This window comes from Equus caballus, chromosome 4, assembly GCF_041296265.1.
Source record: "Equus caballus isolate H_3958 breed thoroughbred chromosome 4, TB-T2T, whole genome shotgun sequence".
Classification (NCBI taxonomy): Eukaryota; Metazoa; Chordata; class Mammalia; order Perissodactyla; family Equidae; genus Equus; species Equus caballus.
This window is the reverse complement of record NC_091687.1, coordinates 23,811,901-23,834,107: the sequence shown is the minus strand read 5'-3', so window position 1 is coordinate 23,834,107 and position 22,207 is coordinate 23,811,901. Positions and strand designations below refer to the sequence as shown.

Here is a 22,207-nt window from a genome sequence, read left to right as displayed (position 1 = left end):
GATTATCATGTAGTTTTTATTCCCCATTTTATTAATGTGGTGTATCACATTGATTTGCAAGTGTTGAACCAACCCTACGTGCCTGGTATAAATCCTTCTTGATCATGTTACATGATCTTTTTAATGTATTTCTGTATGCGGTTTGCCAATATTTTGTTGAGGTTTTTTGCATCTATGTTCATCAGCAATATTGGCCTGTAATTTTCCTTCTTTGTGTTGTCCTTGTCTTGCTTTGGTATCAGGGTGATGCTGGCCTCATAGAATGTGTTAGGAAGTGTTCTGTCTTCCTAATTTTTTGGTATAGTTTGAGAGGGATAGATAATAAATCTTCTTTAAATGTTTGGTCAAATTCTCCAGTGAAGCCATCTGGTCCTCAACTTTTAATTTTTGGTAGTTTTTGCTTACTGGTTCAATCTCTTTACCTGTGATTGCTCTATTCAGATTCTCTATTTCTGCTTGATTCAATTTTGCAACATTGTAAGAATTTAAGAATTTATCCATTTCTTCTAGACTGTCGAATTTGTTGGCATGTAGTTTTTCACAGTATTCTCTTAGAATCTTTTGTATTTCTGTGATATCCATTGTAATTTTTCCACTTTCATTTCTAATTTTATCTATTTGAACCTTCTCTATTTTTTCTTAGTGAGTCTGGCTAAGGGTTCATCAATTTTTTTATCTTCTCAAAGAATCAGCTCTTTTCTTCATTGATCCTTTATCTACTATCTTTTTTGTTTCAATTTCATTTATTTCTGCTGTAATTTTTAATATTTCTCTCCTTCTGCTGAGTTTGGGCTTTGTTTGTTCTTCTTTTTCTAATTCATTTAGATGTAGTTTAGGATTGCTTATTTGAGATTTTTCTTTTGTGTTAAGGTGGGCCTACATTGCTATGAATTTCCCTCTTAGGATGACTTTTGCTCCATCCCATATGAGTTGTCTCCACTTATTTTTTGATTTCTCTTTTAATTTCTTCAATGATCCATTGGTTGTTCAGTAGCATATTGTTTAGTCTCCACATCTTTGTCCCTTTCCCAGCTTTTTTCTTGTAGTTGGTTTCTAGTTTCATATCATTATGGTTGGAAAAGATGCTTGGTATGATTTCAATCTTCTTAAATTTATTGAGGCTTGCCTTGTTTCCCAACATATAGTCTATCTTTGAGAATGTTGTGTGCTCACCTGGGAAGAATGTGTATTCTTCTGTTTTGGGATGGAGTGTTCTATATATATCTATTAAGACCATCTGGTTTAGTTTTTCATTTCATTCCACTATTTCCTTGTTGATTTTCTGTCTGGATGATTTATCCACTGATGTACATGGAGTGTTGAGGTCCTCTTACTATTTTTGTGCTGTTGTTACTATCTCCTTTTAGGTTTGTTAATAGTTGTTTTATGTACTTTGGTGCTCCTGCGTTGGGTGCATAAATATTTATGTGTTATGTCTTCTTGGTGTAGTGTCCTTTTTATTATAATATACTGCACCTCTTTGTCTCTCTTTACCTATTTTATCTTGCAGTCTACTTGTCTGATATAAGTATGGCAACACCTGTTTTCTTTTGTTTGCCATTAGCTTGGAGTATTATCTTCCATCCCTTTGCTCTGGGCCTGTGTTTGTCTTTGGAGCTGAGATGTGTTTCCTGAAGGCAACATATTGCTGGGTCTTGTTTTTTAATCCATCTCACCACTCTGTGTCTTTTGATTGGAGAATTCAATCCATTTACATTTAGAGTGATTATTGATATATGAGGGCTTAATGCTACCATTTTATCACTTGTTATCTGGTTCTTCTGCATTTCCTTTGTTTCTCATCCCATGTATTTCGAACTACCAATTCAGTTAGGTAGTTTTCTATGATGATTTTCTTATTCTCCTTATTCATCATTTGTGTCTCTGTTCTACTTATTTGTTTAGTGATTACCATTCAGTTTGTATAAATAATCTCATAGATGAGATAGTCCGTTTTCTGATAACCTCTTATTTTCTTAGACTAAGCCAATTCCATCCCTTTGTTCTTCCTCTCCTAAGTTATGATTGTCATATCTTATTCCATCTTGTGTTGTGAGTTTGTGCTTAAATAATGAGATTATATTTATTTTTGAGGTTTTCCTTCCCTCTACCTTTAATGTTATAATTAAATATTTGCTAACCTGTTCTGATAAAGAGCTGAAATTTTATGATTTTGTCTACCTATTTATCTCCTTGCTGAGGGCTTTGTGGCCCCTTTCCTATTCTTTTCTCAGCTATGACAGCCTTCTTGAGGATTTTTTGTAGTTGGGGTCTTATGGCAATGAGCTACCTTAGCTTTTGTTTATCTGGGAAAAATTTTATGTCTCTATCATACCTGAAGGATGTTTTTGCTGGATAGAGTATTCTTGGCTGAAAGGTTTTGTCTTTTAGAATTTTGAATCTATCATTCCACTCTCTTCTAGCCTGTGAGGTTTCTGCTGGGAAATTCACTGAAAGCCTGATAGGGATTCCTTCATAAGTTATTTTCTTCTATCTTTCTTCCCATACTTTTTTTTTTGTCATTCATTTTGGCTGGCTTTACTACTATATTCCTTGGAGAAGGTCTTTTTACATTGATATAGTTAGGAAATCTATTGACTTCTTTTGCTTGTATTCCCAGCTCCTTCCCTGGGTTTGGGAAGTTCTCAGCTATTATTTCTTTGAACAAGCTTTCTGCTCCCTTCTCTTTCTCTTCTCCCTCTGGAATACCTATAATCCTTATGTTGCACTTCCTACTTGAGTCAGATATTCTCAGAGAATTTCTTCTCTTCTCTTTAGTCTTGGTTCTCCCTCCTCCTCCATATGATGCATTTCTATATTTCTGTCCTCTAAATTGCCAACTCTGACCCCCCAAAAATCTGCTCTATTTTTTAGGGTGTCCTTATTTTTCTTTATTTCATCCATTGTGTTTTTCATCTCCAACATTCTGATTGGTTCTTCTTTATAATTGCAATCTCTTTTGTGAAGGAGTTCATTATTTCATTGAACTGTCTTTCTGTATTTTCTTGTAACTTATTGAATTTTTTTATGATAGCTATTTTGCATTCTCTGTCATTTAGATTATAAATTTCTGCTTCTTCAGGATTAATTTCTGGGTACTCGTTAGGATTTTCCTACTGGTCTGGAGATTTGATGTTTTTTTTTCATACTGCTTAAGAGTATATATTTGTGCTTCTGCATGGTGATAGTATCTATTTTCAGCTTCCACCTGCTGCCACTCAGTGGGAGTCAGGAGCTCAGTGCAATCTGCTGCTGCCTCACTCCAGCAACTGACTGCTTTTCTGTCTGTGCAATGCTCTGACCAATCGGCTGACTGGAGTGCCAGGCAGGAGGAGGGGCGTTTTCTTCCACCTGTGCAATACCCCCAGCTGCTGCCTGCTTTTCTGTCTGTGTGGCACTCTGGCTGATGGGGTGACCTGGATTGCTGAGCATGGGGAGTGGTGCTTTCTTCTGCTTGCACCATCCTGGGGGCATTTTTGCTGGGTGCTCACTATCTGCTCTCCTGGGGTGCTACCTTGATAAAGAGACCCCTGCAATAGCTTAATAATCTCTGTGTTTGGCCTTCCCATCAGCTATGAGGGAAATCAGAGAGCAATGGTGTTCCTATGGAGGACCATCCCTTCCTCCTTTCCTCTCAGAGCCATGCACAGTCCTAGGGTCACTGCCATTTGGGAGGAAGAAAAGATTCCCCTTAACTCCTTACACTTCCTCCTGGAGGTCCAGCACCTCCACCTTCAGACATATGGCTGTGTGGGCCTCTCAGATGTCCTTTGTGTTGTGTGAGTGTCCTCTGTTGGTGTATGAATGTCCTTTTCGTTGTATCTTAGAGGGGAGAGTTTAAGGGGAGAGCTCACTCTGCCATGATGCTGACATGACTCTTATTTGTAACTTTTTGCGGACGATTTTTTTTTACCTTTTTGCCTCAGAAAGATTCTTCAGCTAGTATGTCTCAAGTTTATCATAGCTTTGATTTCTGATGCCCATTTTCCTCAAGTAATATTTATCTTGTTTTATAATAATAGAATCAAAACAATTCTCAAATCTCTGTATATGGATTTTAGTGTGATTTATGTTAGGCATAATGTCCATAATAAATTGAACTTTATGCATTCATATATTCATTTAACAAATATTTATATTTATTAGGCACTTACTATTGACAGGTACTATGTTGTTCTGGCAGTACAGTGGTGAACAAAACAGATACTATACTCTCTGATTATGTGGTTTATAAGATTTTTCTTTGCTCCTGAAATTGAAAGTGTTCACCAACTTGTGTGTTGTGATCAGTATTCTTTTATTAATATTGACTAGTCTCTTTCATTTTGCAAATTTATAGCTTCCTCCTGCGCTGTAAAGTTTTTATCATTTTCATTATTATTTTCCTTCCTTTTAATTTATACTTATATTTTACACAGATTAGAACTTCTTGATTTATGTCTTACCTATCCTCTCATAAATTTATTATTTTTTGCTTTTGCTTTTCGTTTTTGAGGAAGATTCACCCTGAGCTAACATCTGTTGCCAATCTTCCTCTTTTTGATTGAGGAAGATTCACTGTGAGCTGACATCTGTGCCAATTCTCCTCTATTTTGTATGCGGGTCACTTTCACAAAATTTCCACCAACAAATGGTATAGATCCATGCCTGGGAATGAAACCTGGGTTGCCAAAGCAGAGCATGCCAAACTTAACCACTTGGCCATGGGGCTGGCCCCTTCTTTTGATGTTTTTGAGTTTTAAAATTTTCCTCTGATTAATGTTTCTTTAGCATTCAGCCTGATGTCCATTCACCATACTTAGTTTTATACATAGCCATTGTGTAATTTTCTTGTTCTTGGATTGTTTCATTTTCATAATCATCTGTTCTTCTCTATTTTGGCAAAGTTTTCTAAAAATTTCTTTTTGTTTGAAGAAATTGTTATAAGTGGAAATCTGATGTAATTTCTTAAAGTGATTTGATTCTCTGAACTACAATCTCTTTCCTTATATATGACTATTTTCTTTTCTGTCTTATACAGACTCATTTGTTCTTATCAAAAAAACTTGAAACTCACATGGTTTTTCCACACCATTTCAATGGTGTGAATCCAGGATAAGGGGCTATGAAGACAAGATATGAAAAATGTCCTCAATGTATTCCTATTCTTTACTGCCTCATGGATCCAGCAGTCTAGGCACTTTGAGAAGGAATTCAATTTACAATCAAGGATTTCAGAAGAAAACTACATGCCAAGGAGTATTCCTGCACGTTTAATGTGGCACTCAGAATTTGCCAGGGCATTGCTAATTTCTTGCTAAGACATTGTCGTAGCACCTATTCTTCACCATATATAATTCTAGTCCAGTGTTTACTGCACAGTCTTTAAGGTTTTAAAATAAACATAATAAATCTTCCATTACCACTAACAATACAATCAAATGGCCATGATTTGAAAATAAATAAGCAGACTATTTGGAATGTGTCCTCAAATTGGATTCCATAAAAACATTTTTAGTATAGCTACAACCCAAAATACCAATAATCTTTAAATTCAAAATATGAAGATGGCATCTTATCCAGATAAGAAGCAGCACAGAATCCCGTCCTCAAATGTTCTATTTGAATGTCAGTCTCTTTTGTACTAATAAGCAGCTCATTCATTTGAGATCACAAGGCGTCCCAAACAGACAAAATAATATTGAAAAATATAAAGTTGGAGGATTCACATTTTCTGATTTAAAAACTTATTACAAACCTACAATAATCAAAATAGTGTGTACCAGCATAAGGATAGACCTATAGATCAATGGAATAGAATTGAGAGTTCAGAAATAAACCCAAATATCTATGGCCCATTTATTTTTGATAAGAGTGTCAAGACTATCCAATGAGGCAAAGAATACAAAAGAATGAAGTCAAACCCTTAACCTCACTCCATATACAAAAATTAACTCAAAATGGATCAAAAATCTAAATATAACAGCCTAAACTATAAAATTCTTAGAAGAAAACATAGGGGTAAATCTTTTTGATCTCGGGTTTGTCAATGGATTCATACATTTGACACCAAATGCATAAGTAATAAAAGAAAAAAACAGATAAATTAGACTACATAGAAACTAAAAGCTGTTGGCATCACAAATATTATCAGGAGAGTAAAAAGGCTATCTACAGAATGGGAGAAAATATTTGCAAATCACATACCTAATAAAGGTTTAGTATCTCTAATAATTAAAGAACACTTGCAACTCAACAACAAAAAGACAATTCAATTTAAAAAGGGACCAATTACTTGAACAGACACTTCTCTAAAGAAGATATTCAAATGACCAACAAGCACCTGAAAAGATGTTTAGCATCATTAGTGATTAAGAAAATGCAATTCAAACCTCCAGTGAGATACCACTTCATACCCTCTGGGATGGCTATAATCAAAACCATGTAAAATAACAAGTGTTGGCCAGGATGTGGAGCATTACCATATAACTCAGTAATTCCACTCCTGGGTATATACACAAAAGAAATGAATATTTATGGCAATATACAACTTATACACAAATGGTTAGAACAGCATTCTTTATAACAGCCAAAAAGTCGATGTTTCAGATGTCCTAGATAGCCATCAACATATGAATAGATAAATTGTGGTATATAAATACAGTGGAATATTATTCAGCTGTAAAAAGAATGATGTATTAATACATGCTACAACTTGAATGATCCTCAAAAACAATAAGGTAAGTGAAAGATGCTATACACAAAAGGACCCATATTGAATGATCCTTTTTTTCTTTCACTACTATTTTTCTTTGAGGAAGATTAGCCCTGAGCTAACATCTACCATAAATCCCCCACTTTTTGCTGAGGAAGACTGGCCCTGAACTCATATCTGTGCCCATCTTCCTCTACTTTATATGTGGGATGCCTACCACAGCATGGCTTGATAAGCGGTGCATAAGTCTGCACCTAGGATCTGAACCTGCAAACCCCTGGTCTCTGAAGCAGAATGTGTGAACTTAACCAGGTCACCACTAGGCTGGCCCCTTAAATGATTCTTTTTATCTGAAATATCCAGAATAAGCAAATCCATGAAGACAGAAAGCTTACTGTAGATTGCCTGGAAATGCGGGGAGAGAAAAGTGGGGTATGATTATTCAATGGGTACAAAGTGTTCTTCTTTGGTGATAAAAACCACAGAAGTTAGAAAGAGGTGATGGTTTCACAGCATTGTGAATACACTAAATGCCAAGGAATTGTATACTTTAAAATGGTTAATTTTATGCTATATGAATTTTGTGTCAAATGCAAAAAGTGTTTACAGACTAAAAAAGAAAAAGCTCAAACTCTATTTTCTTACAATCTCTTCTAGGTTCCTGAGTAGTACCTATACATACTGACATCTTGAGCATCATTAGTTTTCAGAGAGAAGCTGATTTCTTTCAATGTAATGCCTATCATTACAATAGAGAACTTTTGTTATTAACAGTAAAACAGTTTTCAATGATTTTTTAAAGCAACAAATTAATTTTGTGAATATAATTTCTCTCTCAAATAAGGACTTGTCTCCATACAAATAGTGCTAGTTTTCATGATATATGAATTTATGTAATTAGTTTTAATATGTGAGAGGCTATAATAAATTTTTCTCCTAAGTGTTTACAATATAGAGCAAAATTGGAGAAACTAAACTTTAAAGTAATTTTAGACTAAAAAAAAGAAACCTGATATACAAGTGCCCACTAATTAAATCTAAAGATATTTTTTTGTCACTGATTACCACAACTAGTATGTCATGCAGTATAAAATCATCTAATTTCATTATTCTTCTGAATCCCCATACAATGCCTGAAGGCATGCAAGACTTAGAGCAGTGGAAAATAAAAATAAATTCTGTTTGTAATTTTAAGAATGCAAGAAAATTCAAGTCTTTCAGCTCTGACTAGAGTTACTTCAAATACATACTGCCCAGCAGAATATTTCTTTTGACAGAGTTCTACTTACTGAGTTCTTTGCAATCCAGGGATTCTCATGGTATTCAGTCAAAGAGAGAGAACATAATGTAGAAAATGCTGTCTACTATGAACCATTGTGAACTCAGCAGCCTTTGGGAAGCTTTAGAAGAGAAGTTATTGTGGATGAGCTCCTTTTTAGACTTATTTTGAACTGGGATTATATTTAGTGTTGAGTACAGATATTTTGTCTCAGATACAAATAACACAAATGCATCCAACAAATATAGAAGTGAAATTTGAGTAACATTATTTAAGTATTTTCATTTCTTAAAAATAAAGTCAAGAAAAATAGAGCTTTTAAAGGTTATTTTTGGAAACATGTTTACAAGTATATATGAGATATTACTAAGAAAGTAAAAATACAGTATATTATGGTCTCAAATGATTTAGAGTTTTTCTAGTAATAAATGTGTGCACTTTATAGTTATCTTTTTTGAGAGGGTCAGAGAGCCCTCTATTTTCTTTGTTGGAAGTCCTTTGACCTTCAAAATAAAGTCATCCTATTGAAAGTAATTTAATCAAGAGATATGTTGAAGCACTTGGAAATGAATTTCTTTCTTTAATTTGTGAAACATTTCCCTTTTGCTATTAAATCTTATCATATGAAATTTGCATGAAAATCAATTGTAGCATCTTAGAGGTGACTTTGAACAAGTTTCAGCTGAATAACTATAAGTGTGGACATCAGTGCATTATCCACAAATGCTATATTCATCACAACTTATACGTATTTTTTAATAGCATTGCTCTTAATTCTACAAAGAAAATTATTTCATTGTTTGAAAAGGACATGTGAAAATGTTAATGAACTTGCCCATGCAAATATTCTAGGATAATGACATATGGTGCAAGTATTTTTACATAATCAGTCCCAAGATGGGATTAGCTAGTCATGTGTAACCAACAGATGTGTGCTTACAATAAATATTTTAGAAACTACTGCCTCTCTGTTAGATTCACTTCTATTAAATATTTCTAGACACTTAGCTTGAATTTGTAATGATACTTTAAGAATACAATCATGGTAGATAGAATGTTTTTAAAGAACATAGTCTCTGTTAAATGTCAAACTTGCTTTTCCATACCTTTAGCAGATATGTTCTTACTTAGTACAATATTTAGGTGGTTAAGTAGAATCAAGTAAGAACTAAGTTTCCAACGTGAAAATAGGTTATCAGGATTGTCCCCTTTGGTTATTGGGAAATGTTATCAATGTCTGTTCAGTTGTCAACTTTGACCTTAATCTAATAGCAATGGCAAATCTGACAGATATTCGAAATAAGCAATTGCTTGAGAAAATGTAGAGACACATTTTGATTTGACAGAAAGGAAAAAAAAAAAACATTTTCTTTAATAATGTGAGCTGTCAGTGAACACAGAGCAATACTGACCCCTGAGGATTCATTGTTATTCAAAATGGTTCAGGGCAGTGCTGGGTTCTGGCAGAAGCTATACTTTTATAAACCAACTGCTCAGATTTAAATAATAGAATTGGCATATTTGCTAGAAAAGATAAAAACTGGCATTCAAATGTATAAAATGTTAGCCAAGTTGTTGACTGGTGGATATTTTATGATGCCACAAACATACAAAGTATGTCAATGCAAAGTCACAAGGGAGCTAGTTTTGCCTGAGACAACAAACAGGAAGTGACTAGTTTTGTAAAAAGAGGGCTAACCACCTTCTCACCTCCCTCATTGCCACACTGGGTTGCCGAGCCCATGGATAAAACACAACTGCCAAAGAGAAGGCAGTCTCTTGCACTGTATTCTTAAAGACAGAGTGGTGTGTCATTGTCTAAACACTTCCTTGGTCGTGAAGAAAAACTAGGAATTGCCTGACATTGTAAATGAGAGTCATGAGAAAGGAAATTTATATCCAAGTTTCACCATGAGAAACTAGGAAAGAAATTCAGACTGAGCAAGATTCTAGCTACTGTGATAAAGAAATCTCATTAGGTCTTTAATGAGAAGGAACTGAAGACACGCATTTCAATACACTTTAAATCCTGTACCGTTCATTGTATGAGTTTTTATAACAAATCTTCTGGAGTTTTCATCACAGAATGTGTGTTCAGTCAGTCTCTACTTGTTTTTATAAAATTATGAGATAAGGAGCCCTCCATATGTCAGTATATATAGATAAATATTGGACAAGACATATCTTAATTGATAAGTAGAATCAAAGATTCTAGTTTCCACACTGGGCAAAATCGGTAAGGAAATAACTTTTCATTATTCATTAATTATGGTGGCGTCTGAGATCAGTAGAGAGCCTCATCTCACAATGTATGTTAAGATGCCAGATCTGTATATTTATCTCCTCTTTTTAATCAAACCATTGGTGAGCTGAAGAAAATATCAGTTATTATTTTCCTGTGTTTGAAAGTATCCTTAAATGCAGAAAAATTGATTTAAATGAATGTTATTCTTTATTACATCATAAATATGGTGTTTATGAAGAGAGAAAATGGGTTATTCAAACAGTAGTCCTATTTTCAAAGGCTTTTTGGAAAAGAATAAATAAAAATAGTTAAGCCACTCCATGTTTCAAAATATAGAAAATGAGCTAAAAGCAAATAACAATGAAGCATAAATAGTAAAGATGTTGATAAATACTTCTCTTGAAACAAAAGAGACTTCCCTAAGAATATCAAAAGTGAAACCATACATCATACGTCAAAAATTACCATTAGCAATTGTTATGTGACAACATAAAGTCATGTGACCATCTCAAGAGTGAATGCAACACATATCCCAAGTATTGCATCCTTAATGAAAATCTTACAAGTCGTTTAGAGAAAGACAAGCACCTGCAATAAAAACACGGGCAAAAACATGAGCAAGTGATGTACTAAAGAAGCCCATTTGGCTGATAAAATTTTTTTTAAATAAATATTCAAATTTCATTGTAACTAAAGGAAAATAAAATAACAATGAAATTCTATTTAAAGGCCATTATATATTGCGAATATAGCAATGATATCCATCATTGATAGAGGTATGAAGACAAAGGGTTTTCATACATGACTAATGGCCTTGAAGACTTGTCAAATTTTCCCACAAGTTGTATGGCAAGGTACAAAAACAAAAATTCTCACAGGCCACTTCTAGGAATTCATCTTACTGTACTCCTGTAGATATTCGTGGTTTAGTAACTCTTGGTACATCCAGAGGGCCAAATAATTGGAATTGCAGGAAACATGCAGAACATCCTAATGCAGTTATTTTACTGTAATAGTAATCTATTTCTGGGCCAACAGTGATTTTTATTTTATATTTTTCCTTTCCTTATTCCTGTGAGTTTATTTTAAGAAAGTAACCTTGATTCTGAACAAAGGTTTGTAGATGAAAATATTTATTTCCACACTTTTCATATCTATATAGATCTGAAGCTTCCTATAAGAATTGGTGAATATATTATGACATATTAATATAACCTCTGGAAGAGATGTTTCAACTTTTTTATTAGCACATCATTAATGTAAAGTATATTCACACATTCATGCACCGTAGTCACATTCAGATATATATTATAACCGTCTGAAATACACATCACAGTTTAGTTGGGGGTATTTGTGAGTAGCATGAGTTGGGCTAATTTTTTAATATTTCTTTCTACATTTAAGTAATTTCTAAAATTAATATAATAAATTTTTATAAATAAAAATATTTCCCTCAAGAAATACGTATAGGTAGTTGTTTTTAATGTCATACTTAATGTGTATACTATTAGTTTAAGTTTAAAAAACAAGCTATAATCTTCTTCTGCACAATAGGATCAAATATGTGTCTAACTTTATGCGCAGATTAAAAATACAGCATAATTATGAAAGATTAATTTCTTCTTTATATTCTTTAATCTTCCACTTTATTAATTTAAAATTAGGAAGATGTTGTAAAATAAAACTCATAAGAAAACTTCTTTTCAAAATTAGTTAAGTAGAATAAAAACTCAATGTGAATAGTCTATACTTTATCTGAAATCCATAAAACATGGCCCTGTAACCACATTTATTTCAAAGTAGGTACATAAGAAATTTTGTGATGTTTATGAAAACATTGCTAGATATTGATTTCCAGAGTCACATGATGAGAAATCTTGCTGACGTGATTTTATTTTTTCATGACAGAAAGATCATTATTTGGATTCCTGCCAACAATTCTATAGGACCGCCCATTTTGTATTTACAGTGTTCCAGGATTCACTGAAAATACAAAGCAGCAAAAACCAAATATATTATATCCAATAGTGCTGTCTGATTATTTAAATGGAAATAAAGCATATAAATTGTAGACAAAAAGAAGTCTTATTACCCATGGCAGCACACGGGACTGGAAGGCTTTAGTTCACTCTAGTTCTGTGATACATATTGTGCTAATGGACTAAAACAGTCCTCAGCTTAATTACAAGGTCTTTCATGGATAACAGCATTCTTGTGTCATTGGACAAATTAAATTGGCCCATTTAAAACACTTATGGTATTCATTAGATAACCCTAGCGTTATTCAGTCTCTACGACTTTGGAAAGTATCTCATATAGCTTCATTTATGATAGCAGTAATATTTTTTTCTGACATTCCAGAACAGAGAAACAATAATATGAAACTAAAAGAATACACTGAAGATATTTTACTTGTAATTATTTCTTGAATGGTAGTGACTTTTTTCTTCTGCACTATTTTTTTCTGCGCCAGCATATCCAGCTAGGGTAGGGAGCATGCAAAACTTTGAAACAGGTTATGATGTGTCACATATGCAGCCCTTCCTGCTTTCTTCATCTTATTTCAGGCTATATGAATCATTTATTTGCAAATTTATTTTTTAGAATATTTGTTGATAATATATTCTAAGACCATTTGAAGTGGATAACGTAATTTTCACAAGCTCTATGTAATCACCACTAAAACAGAAGCAAAAATGAAATATCTGAATTTTGAATTAAATACTTTTATCTGCAATTGTTTTAAGCTCAACTCCTGTGCATGCTTTTATTTAAAGTAAGCTATTTAGTAAATCTGCAAGTCTTCCTCTCTTAAAACAAGTACCTCATTATTAAAAGTTGGCAAATATTATTCTTCTATTTCCTTTGGCATATATATGTTAAAATATATTGGTGCCTCATGGGGGAAAAACAACTAGTTAAAGTCGTGCATGTGAAAAGTGTGATTTCCTGTGGATTTGCTCACATGTAAGCAGGGGTTCCATGCAAACTGAGTCAGTTAACACGAGGATAATAACTGGGAGGGGTGCTGGCCCCCGCTCGCTTCTCTGCCATGTTGAAGTGCTGTTCTGCCATTCCTTAAGAGAGCAGTACTTGTTGGGGTCAGCCAAATAACAAATTCTTTACTTGAAAGACATTTTCGTATATTCAGTAGCTGAATATTATTTAGTGGGAAATGTGGATTTTAAATATTTTTATGGATATAATTAATCATGTGGGGAAAATACACTATTTCAATTTCAAAATTTAGCATGAACTACAGATGAATTTTTACTAACTTTAAAAAATATTTGCTAATATAAAGAAAAACAGTTGATTTTCGCATATCTATTCTACAATTTACCATCTTAGTGGACTCTTACTTGTTTTATTTTTTCATTTTAAAGATTGGCACCTGAGCTAACTGCTGTCAATCTTTTTTTTTTCTGCTTTTTCTCCCCAAATTCCCTCAGCACATAGCTGTATATTTTAGTTGTGGGTCCTTCTGGTTGTGCTATGTGGGATTCCGTCTCAGCATGGCCTGATGAGCGGTGCCATGTCCAGGCCCAGGATCTGAGCCAGTGAAACTCTAGGCCACCAAGGGGGAGCACGTGAACTTAACCACTGGGCCACAGGGCCAGTCCCTGTTCTATTATTATTTATTTTACTTTTTTGGTATTTGTCTATACAACCATATCATGTACAATGAAAAATTTGTTCTCCTGTTTTCAATGGATGCGTCTCTTATTTTTGTCATGTTGCTTTGTTCGAATGCTCAGAAAATTAAAAAAAAAAAATGAATCCAGGCATTCTTTTCCTACCTTTTATTTTTGAAAATATCTTTGGGGACTTTTGGGCTAAGTGTAAGGAGAACTGCAGTTTTGCATTAGTGTTTTACAAGTGAAGAAAGCATACTTTGAATTGTTAGATACTAGGTATGCTGCAGTCAGAAATTAATTTGGAGTTTTCCTTTTACATCAATAATTTAAATATGTCTGCATTCTAGTCTTAAAGAAATGCTTTTATTTCATCTCTGATTTTAAAAATAATTCATGTTCACTGGAAAGTAAATCAAATATTACAAGAAGCTAGTTAGAAGAAAGCAATGCTACTTATAAGCGTACTCAAAACAAAGTGATATGATAATGTATAGATTTTAATTATTTTCTATGAGATGTCCATACACAAAACTTTCTAAAAATGCAATTTTAATATTCAGATTGTATTGTACACTGATGTTTTAATATAACTATATAGTGTGAAACACATATCCATACAAATAAAATATAGACTTACATCATCATGGAATTATTGATTAGTTGTCATTTGTGTGGATATATTCTGTTTATATTTTAAGCCCCAAATCTAAATATTCTTGTTGCTTCAAATTTTGACTTTGGGTCCTAGAAAGTGTATTTCCTTTTCATTCTCTTGGTCTCTGTTTGACTCTGTTTCTGTCTCTTTCTAGACACACACACATACACACTAATAAAGAAATCTCCCAGGTTCAGAAAGAACACAAACAAGAGTTATAGCTTAATTGCTTATCCCACAGTGGCCACAGTAGTGAAGGTGGAGAGGGAAGAAGATGAGAATTACTACCCACATAGGCTGAAGGGAAAGAAATTCCTACATTCATGCAAGATGCAAGAAAGAGTAACAGTTGAATATGACCAGGAACAAATGAATGCATTTAGTAACAATAAAAAATGATTAATTAGCCTGATGTTTGGAAGAGTCCCCTCAACCTATGTACATCTGGAAGACATAGGGTTACTTTTTAAAATTATGGCTACAATCCTTCTACATTTTGTACAATGAAAAATATTGGCACAATCAGTTATCTTAAATTCAGATTATTTGGTTGAACCTATTGGAAAAAGTATTGAAGAATTCAGTAAGTTATAAAACAGAATATACTTATTACATTATTTACAGCATGAAATTACAAACAGAGGAAAACCCAGATGATTGGGTTGGGAGAGAAGAGAGAACAGGTCTTCCTATTCTTACATAGATACTTTCTATCTAAAACAATGCCCATACTAATAATTTTATGCATACATCATTTTATATTTTTGCTAATGTTTATTTGGGAGCATGATAAGTCAAGGGATAAGTGCATATATCATTTTGCTCATTTGTTTTTACTTGATATTTGCCCTATATCAGAGCACTAAACACTTCTAGAAAATCTCAGAGAAATAAAAAGTACTTCCATGAATTTATGAATTTATAGGCCCTTAAACTACCAAGCAAGTCTACTAATTTCCTCTATCTTTTTTCTTAAACCTACTATACCCACTCCTTACCTGTCCATTCACTCTCGTCAAGTAACATTCTCCAGATAGGAACTAGCTGCTACCACATCTGCAAACCTACCTCCATCTGCACTCCTCCCCGCTCCTTTTTTTTTTTTTACTGTAATAGGGGATGTGTATCTCCTATAAATAAAGTCCAATTGTTATATCTCCTTCTACTTTATCAGAAAACATTCATTATCAAATATCTTTCCAGTATTGAATTAAGATTTTTATCAGTTTAATCTGTCTCATCAGCATTTAAGGTTTTTGAGTTTTTCCCATCTTAAAAACAATCTCCATTGACTCTCATTGAGTTCCATGACATCGCATTCTTACCACTTCTCTGATAGTCATTTCAGTGTTCTTTGGAAGCTTCTCTTTCTCTACTAGACAGTTGTGTATCAGAGTTCCTCAGTGCTCAGTCACAGTCTCTCTTCTCTCTTCATTCTACAATTTCTCCCTAGGCCAATTCATCTATATCCATAGCTTCACTTACTGCATAAATACTCACTGACGATAACTAAAGCTAAACATTCACATTTCTAACTCAGATGGCCTTGTCTTCACTCCAGACACTCATATTGATAGCTTGCAACCACAGCCCAAATCCTGCCCCCTTTTTTCTATATCCCAGGAGCTAAGAATGGTTTTTGTATGTTTAAAGAATTGTAGATATAGAAAAAGTAAGTAAACAGAAGAATGTGTAACAGTGACTATGTGTCTCACATAAAACCCAAAATATTTACTATCCAGACCTTTACAGACAAAATTTGGTAACTTCTATTTTAGATGACTCAGTCTCCTAAAAATCAACTAAGCCTGGACTCACAGTCTATACATTCCACCTTCTCAAACAATGTTCACTCAGTGAATGACATCATTATTCATTCATGCATATAAATCTAAAAGCTAGTGTTTATGCATGTACACTTTTACTTCCTTTATCCAATCTGTCATTATGTTTTATATTCTGAAGCATTTTGGAATCCATTTACTAGCATTTATTTCAATGTCATCGTCCTGGTCCAATATATCATCATCTCGCACCTAGCTCTGTCCAGCCGACCCTCCAGTCTGCACTTCATATTGCTGCTAGAATCACTTTTCCTCAGTAAACTGTTAATCATTTAACCCATGATTATTACACTTCAATGGCTTCTAGTTGACTTTACATTGTGAAGAGACTCATTACGTTGTCCTACAAGGCTCTGTATGATCTGACTCCTGTCCCATTCTCCAGCCCTACTCCCCACCACACTACCCCTTTCTTTTCTCACTCTAGCCACACTAACTTTCTATAGCTTCATTAGATCATCTGCCTCCAAACACTGGGCATTTCCATAGGTGATGCCCTGTGCCTGGAACCTTTTACCACCAGCATGCCTCTTTGCTTATTTAATTTGATCCTACTCATCGACTAGATTGCACTTCAGTAGCATTTCTTTGGAGAAGTCTTCCTTCACATTCTATCTAGGTCAGGTGCCATTTTAATACACTCTCTTCCAATATTCTGTGTGTGATACTTGGCTAACATGTCTTCCCTCTCCATATGCTGAAGTTCAAGGGAAGTGATCTGTCTGCTGCTTATCACTGTATTCCCTAAGTTTAGCACTCTGTCTAATAACCATAGCACTGAAAATAAACATCATTAATGAATGGATTGAGTCTCTGCTAAAAAGATTTTTATATAAAATCAGTGGAGAAATGATATATTAATTTAATAAATGGTTATGTACAACGGACTAATAATTTTTAAAGTAAAATTAGGTATTTGCCTTACACTATTAATCAAAATAAATCTAGGAGGGTGAAATATTTCATGTGAAGTAAGTACTATCAGGTAATGTATTTATGGATGACTTTCTAAGAATGATCCCAAAGTGTGAAATAAAAAAGGAAATAATGAAGGGATTTGACTATATTTAAAAATAAAAAAATTTAGAAAACCTGCACTCTAGACTTATACATGAAGAAGACTATAACTAATATTAAAAATGAAAATTAGAAAAACAATCTATAAGTCAGAACTTTACTAGTCTTCAAATATGTAAAACTCACTCCATTGCCGTTGTTTGTTACATACATTTCAGGTGAAATCCTAGTAAATATAGATTGCTTTGTTTATTTATGAAGCTTCTTGCCTATCTAACATTCATTTGGACCTCACTTTATATTAAATTTTTCAATGTATGGTTAAGAATCAGTAATGACTGATAGGCAGTGGTAGTCATCAATGTGGAGACAAATTTAAGGCTGCTTTCTCAGTTCCTACTGGAATGCATTATTTTCTTTGAGAGAAAGCACAGACTGCAGAGAGAAATAGAAAAATTCACTCCACTCAATGAACAATACCTACTAAGACTTCTTACGTGAATAGAATGCTTCAAGAAACGGATCTTGTGGGGCTTGCATGTTCTATTTCCTAAGAGACTATGCTTTTCCTACAAAGAAATGATCCCATCTTTTGAGCCTTGGATCATTAAATTTTCTGCGTTCCATATTTTAAATTCACTGAACAATTTCTTATCTTCCCCCTCCTTGTGTGTAAATGATTTTATACTGATTGATTGAAAAGTGAAACCGCCTGTCATTCTTTCAAACATTTTTCACACAATTTAATCATTAATTGATAGTTAAGTATTTTGTGTATATAAATAAACATCTTGACTTAAACATGAAACAATTCTAACATCAAGATGATGAAATACATTCTTCTTCTTCCATGTATATGAGCATATTTAATGTTAAGATAGATTTTGAGATTTCATTATTCAATAGTAAGACCTGTTTTAAAAAATCATAGGGGCTGTATTTTTTTATTTTTGAGTGATCAGTGTTTAAATTTTATTACTATTATACTTATTTTTAGCATTTTATTTTTCTATAATTTTTAAATCAAAGCAAAATTAACGTAGTAGCAAACACCACAGGGAAATTTATGAGCGTTGAAACAAATTTCTTGGAATGCTATGGCCAAAATTTAAGATGATATTGAGACTTTGGAGATCCATGTTTCAGCCTTTTCTTACCTGTGATTATTTAGAAAAACTTAGACCCTCTTGAACTGAGTCCATATTTTGTTGATCAGATTAGGTTTAGGAAACATGTTATAGAAGTCAAAACCTAGGCTGGGTGTGGACCTACGCCACTCATTGGCGACAATGTTCTGATAGTGACCCACATACAAAATAGAGGAAGATTGGCACAGATGTCAACTCAGGGGAAATCTTCCTCAGCACACGCACACACACACACACACACACAAGAAGTCAAAATCTATCATCATTTCATTAAATTCATAATGTAACTGATAATCTGAAAACTACAGAGTTATATAAAATAGTCAAGAAGTGGTAGACAGATAGATAAATCATACCCAGCAAAAAATTATGAAGCGTATTAGAAAAGATGCTTATTAAATAGTTTAGGAGAATGGGCATCTCTTGCCTTCTTTCTTCTTTCTTTTTAAATAAAAACTTTATGGTTAAGAACTCCCTCCTGACCAGAACTTTTATATGACTCCCTGTGACAGTAAAACAACAATAAAAATTACGTCTTAATTACTACAAAAAATAACAGTAAACAGGTGGGGAAAATGGCTCCTATAATTGTCTAATTTAAAACATGACGCTACAATAGATTTTTGTTAGTGAATTCAAAGCACAGTTCAATGTATCAGGGGAACCTTGACAGAGGGCTTAAGGCAGTGGTATTTTGGTTGGATCAACTGTTTATAGAATGGCCAGCTTAACTTCAGCACTGTCTGTTACCAGTGATCTCTTCCCAGTCAGTCTCAAATTAGCAATCTTGCTTCTAAATGTAAATGGGGAAGTCAGCAATCTATTTGGCCATTTTGACTAATAGAAATAGTAATTTCATATCCTTCAACCGAATAATGAGAATGCAGACAGCAGAGGAATTTCTTTCTTAATTTTGTTACTCCAATAGATATAAATACATCCATTTGACAAACTCACATAAGATACTGAAATTTTCTTGGAATTTCCTTGTCTTTCCAAATGACTGGTTTCATGAACCATTGATTACAAAGTTTGAGGTAGAAAGAACCTTGGAATCTATATAAGCCAAATTGCTTCATTCTATACATGAGGCAATAATGCTATGAATATTAATAGTGATTTTTTTGGGAACATACTAAGTGCTCAATACTTTACAAAATACTTTGCATAAAATAACTCCTTTAATTTCTGTAAAAAATCCTATAACCTCAGTATTATTATCATCCACATTTTACAGCTGGAACTAAGATCTAACTTTGTTCAGCTTCTGTGTTTATGCTCTTAAGTGCTGAACTATAATGCCACATCCTGAAAACCCAATGAAATATATTTCTAATCTTAACCTCATTTCCTAGATGAAAAACTAAAACCAAAAGGGGTTATGTCCTTACCCTAGGTCACATTTCATACTCTGCTCGAATTCTGCTCACAGCTGGGTCTCAGACTGATTTAAATGTCAGAGCAGTGTTCTTTCTCATAAATACATAGTTAACTCAGAATAGTCTTCTATTTATTCTTTCAATCACATCAGATGATAGTATCTTAATTATATGCAATTTTGTGGTTCCTGTTTGTCAATTAGGGCTTTTTAATGCTACAAGTAATCAAAAGAAAAAACCAATGCAAATCAGTTTAAGCAAATAACAAAAAAATTGAACTGAATCACTCACCAAACTACAAAGTCCGTAGGTAGAGCAAGCTTTGGGTTTGCTTTGATTTAGTGGCTACGCTTGGCAAAGACCCAGTTTCTCTCTCTCTTCAAGTACGACAGATTTCTTTTTCACCTAAGTCTGGATTCTCACACTCAGGAAAATATGTGGTAACAGCTCCAGGCTTCAAATTCATGACTTCTGGTAGATTTTTCAGATGATTGAGCAATGCTGTTTCACAAAAGTCTCAATAAATCTCTCTTCATGGTTCAGTTTAATTGGATCAGACTCCAATTTCTAATTCAATTCTTTTAGCTATACAAATTCTGTTTGTTGAATGGCTTACTCATGATTAGATTAGTTCAGATTCTAACTAAGGTGTGACTTTGATTTGTCAGAAGCAATCAGTGTTTACCATAGAACTGGGTCAATGTCATTCCCCAATCGCACCTGCAAAAACAAAAGAAAAACAAAGACTGCTACATAACTGGAGAGGAACAGGAGGATTGCTGAGATATGAAATGCCAGCAAACCTATGGCCCAGGAAATTCATAATGTGACAGTGATCCTTTACTAAGGATGTACCCTGGATACACTGTGGAATCTTTGCATTTTTTTTCTTATGTTTTAACCTTTTAATTGTGAAATATAATTTATGTACTGAAAAGTAAATTGAATGTCTCTTAGTACACACTTGCCTTCATTTCTGTTGGTTGTATGCCTGTAGATTTGTTGGACCATTGGATTTGTATCTGTTTAACATATTAAGTATAGACAAATCGTTTTCCAAAGTAATTACACCAATTTACTGTCCTGCTAGCTGGGAGAGAGTTTCTCTTTTTCCACATTCTTTCTAAATCATGCCATTATGAGTCATGTGAATTTCAGCTTTTCTGGTGTGTATCCACCAGTAACCTCTCAATGAAGGTTTCCTTTGTATTTCCCTGGCTAGAAATTTATTAGTCTTTTGTATACTTTCTTGTGTTAAGTGACTATTGAAGTCTCTTACACATTTTTTTCAATTAGTTTGTCTGATTTCATATGTATGTGGAAGTCTTTATACATTTCAATATGAGCTATTTGACAATTTTTCTTGTATTGCAAATATCTTCTCCCATTCGATGACTTCATTTCCATTCTTAATAGCGTAGTTTGACAAAGATTTCTTAACAATGTAGCTAAATGTATCAATCTTTAAATTTATACCTATTGTTTTTTGTGTTCTATAAAACTATTTATCGACTGATACATCAAAAACTCTCCTTTTACATTATTGGTTAAGCTTTATTATTTTTCCTTTGACTTAGATAGCTACAACTAATTTTGAATTGCTATTTATGTGTGGTATGTGATAGAAATCATGTTATATTTATCATTACACATAGATCTCCAATGCCACAGCACCATTTAATGGAAAATAATCCTTTCTGTCTTGGTTATTGTAGATAATGCTACAATAAACACGGGGGGTACAGATCTCTCTTTGAGCTAATGATAACATTTCCTTTGGATATATACCCCAAAGTAAAATTGCTGAATCATATAGTAGGTCTATTTTTAATTTTTGAGGAACTTCCATACTGGTTTCATAGTGGCTGTACTAACTTACATTCCCACCAACAATGCATAAGTGTTCTCTTTTCTCTACATCCTAGCCAACACTTATCTCTTGTCTTTTTGATAATTAGCCATTCTAACAGGTATGAGGTGATATCTCATTGTGGTTTTGATTTGCATTTCCCTGATGATTAGTGATGTTAAGTATTTTTCCATGTACCTGTTGGCCATTTGAATATCATCTTTGAAAAAGTGTCTAGTTAGGTTCATTTCAGCATTGTTTACAATAGCCAAAACATGGAAAAATCAATTTCTTGATGGATGAATTGATAAAGAAAATGTGGTATGTATAGTTATGTGTCAATGTGTCTCTGAACAATGGGTACACATTCTGAGAAATGTATCGTTACGTGATTTCATTGTTGTACGAATATCATAGAGAGTACTTACACAAACCTATACATTATAGCCTACTACATAC

At 33.6% G+C, this 22,207-nt stretch overlaps 1 long non-coding RNA gene across 1 annotated transcript in view; it reads right to left on the bottom strand.

Moving 5' to 3' along the window:
- Window positions 1-20,380, bottom strand: part of LOC138923724 (uncharacterized) — a 29,089-nt gene extending 8,709 nt beyond the window's left edge. Inside the window, exon 1 of the long non-coding RNA XR_011437768.1 lies at window positions 20,191-20,380. This is a non-coding gene — a long non-coding RNA (uncharacterized lncRNA). The remainder of the gene's footprint in view (window positions 1-20,190) is intronic.
- Between the last annotated feature and the right edge of the window lie 1,827 nt (window positions 20,381-22,207).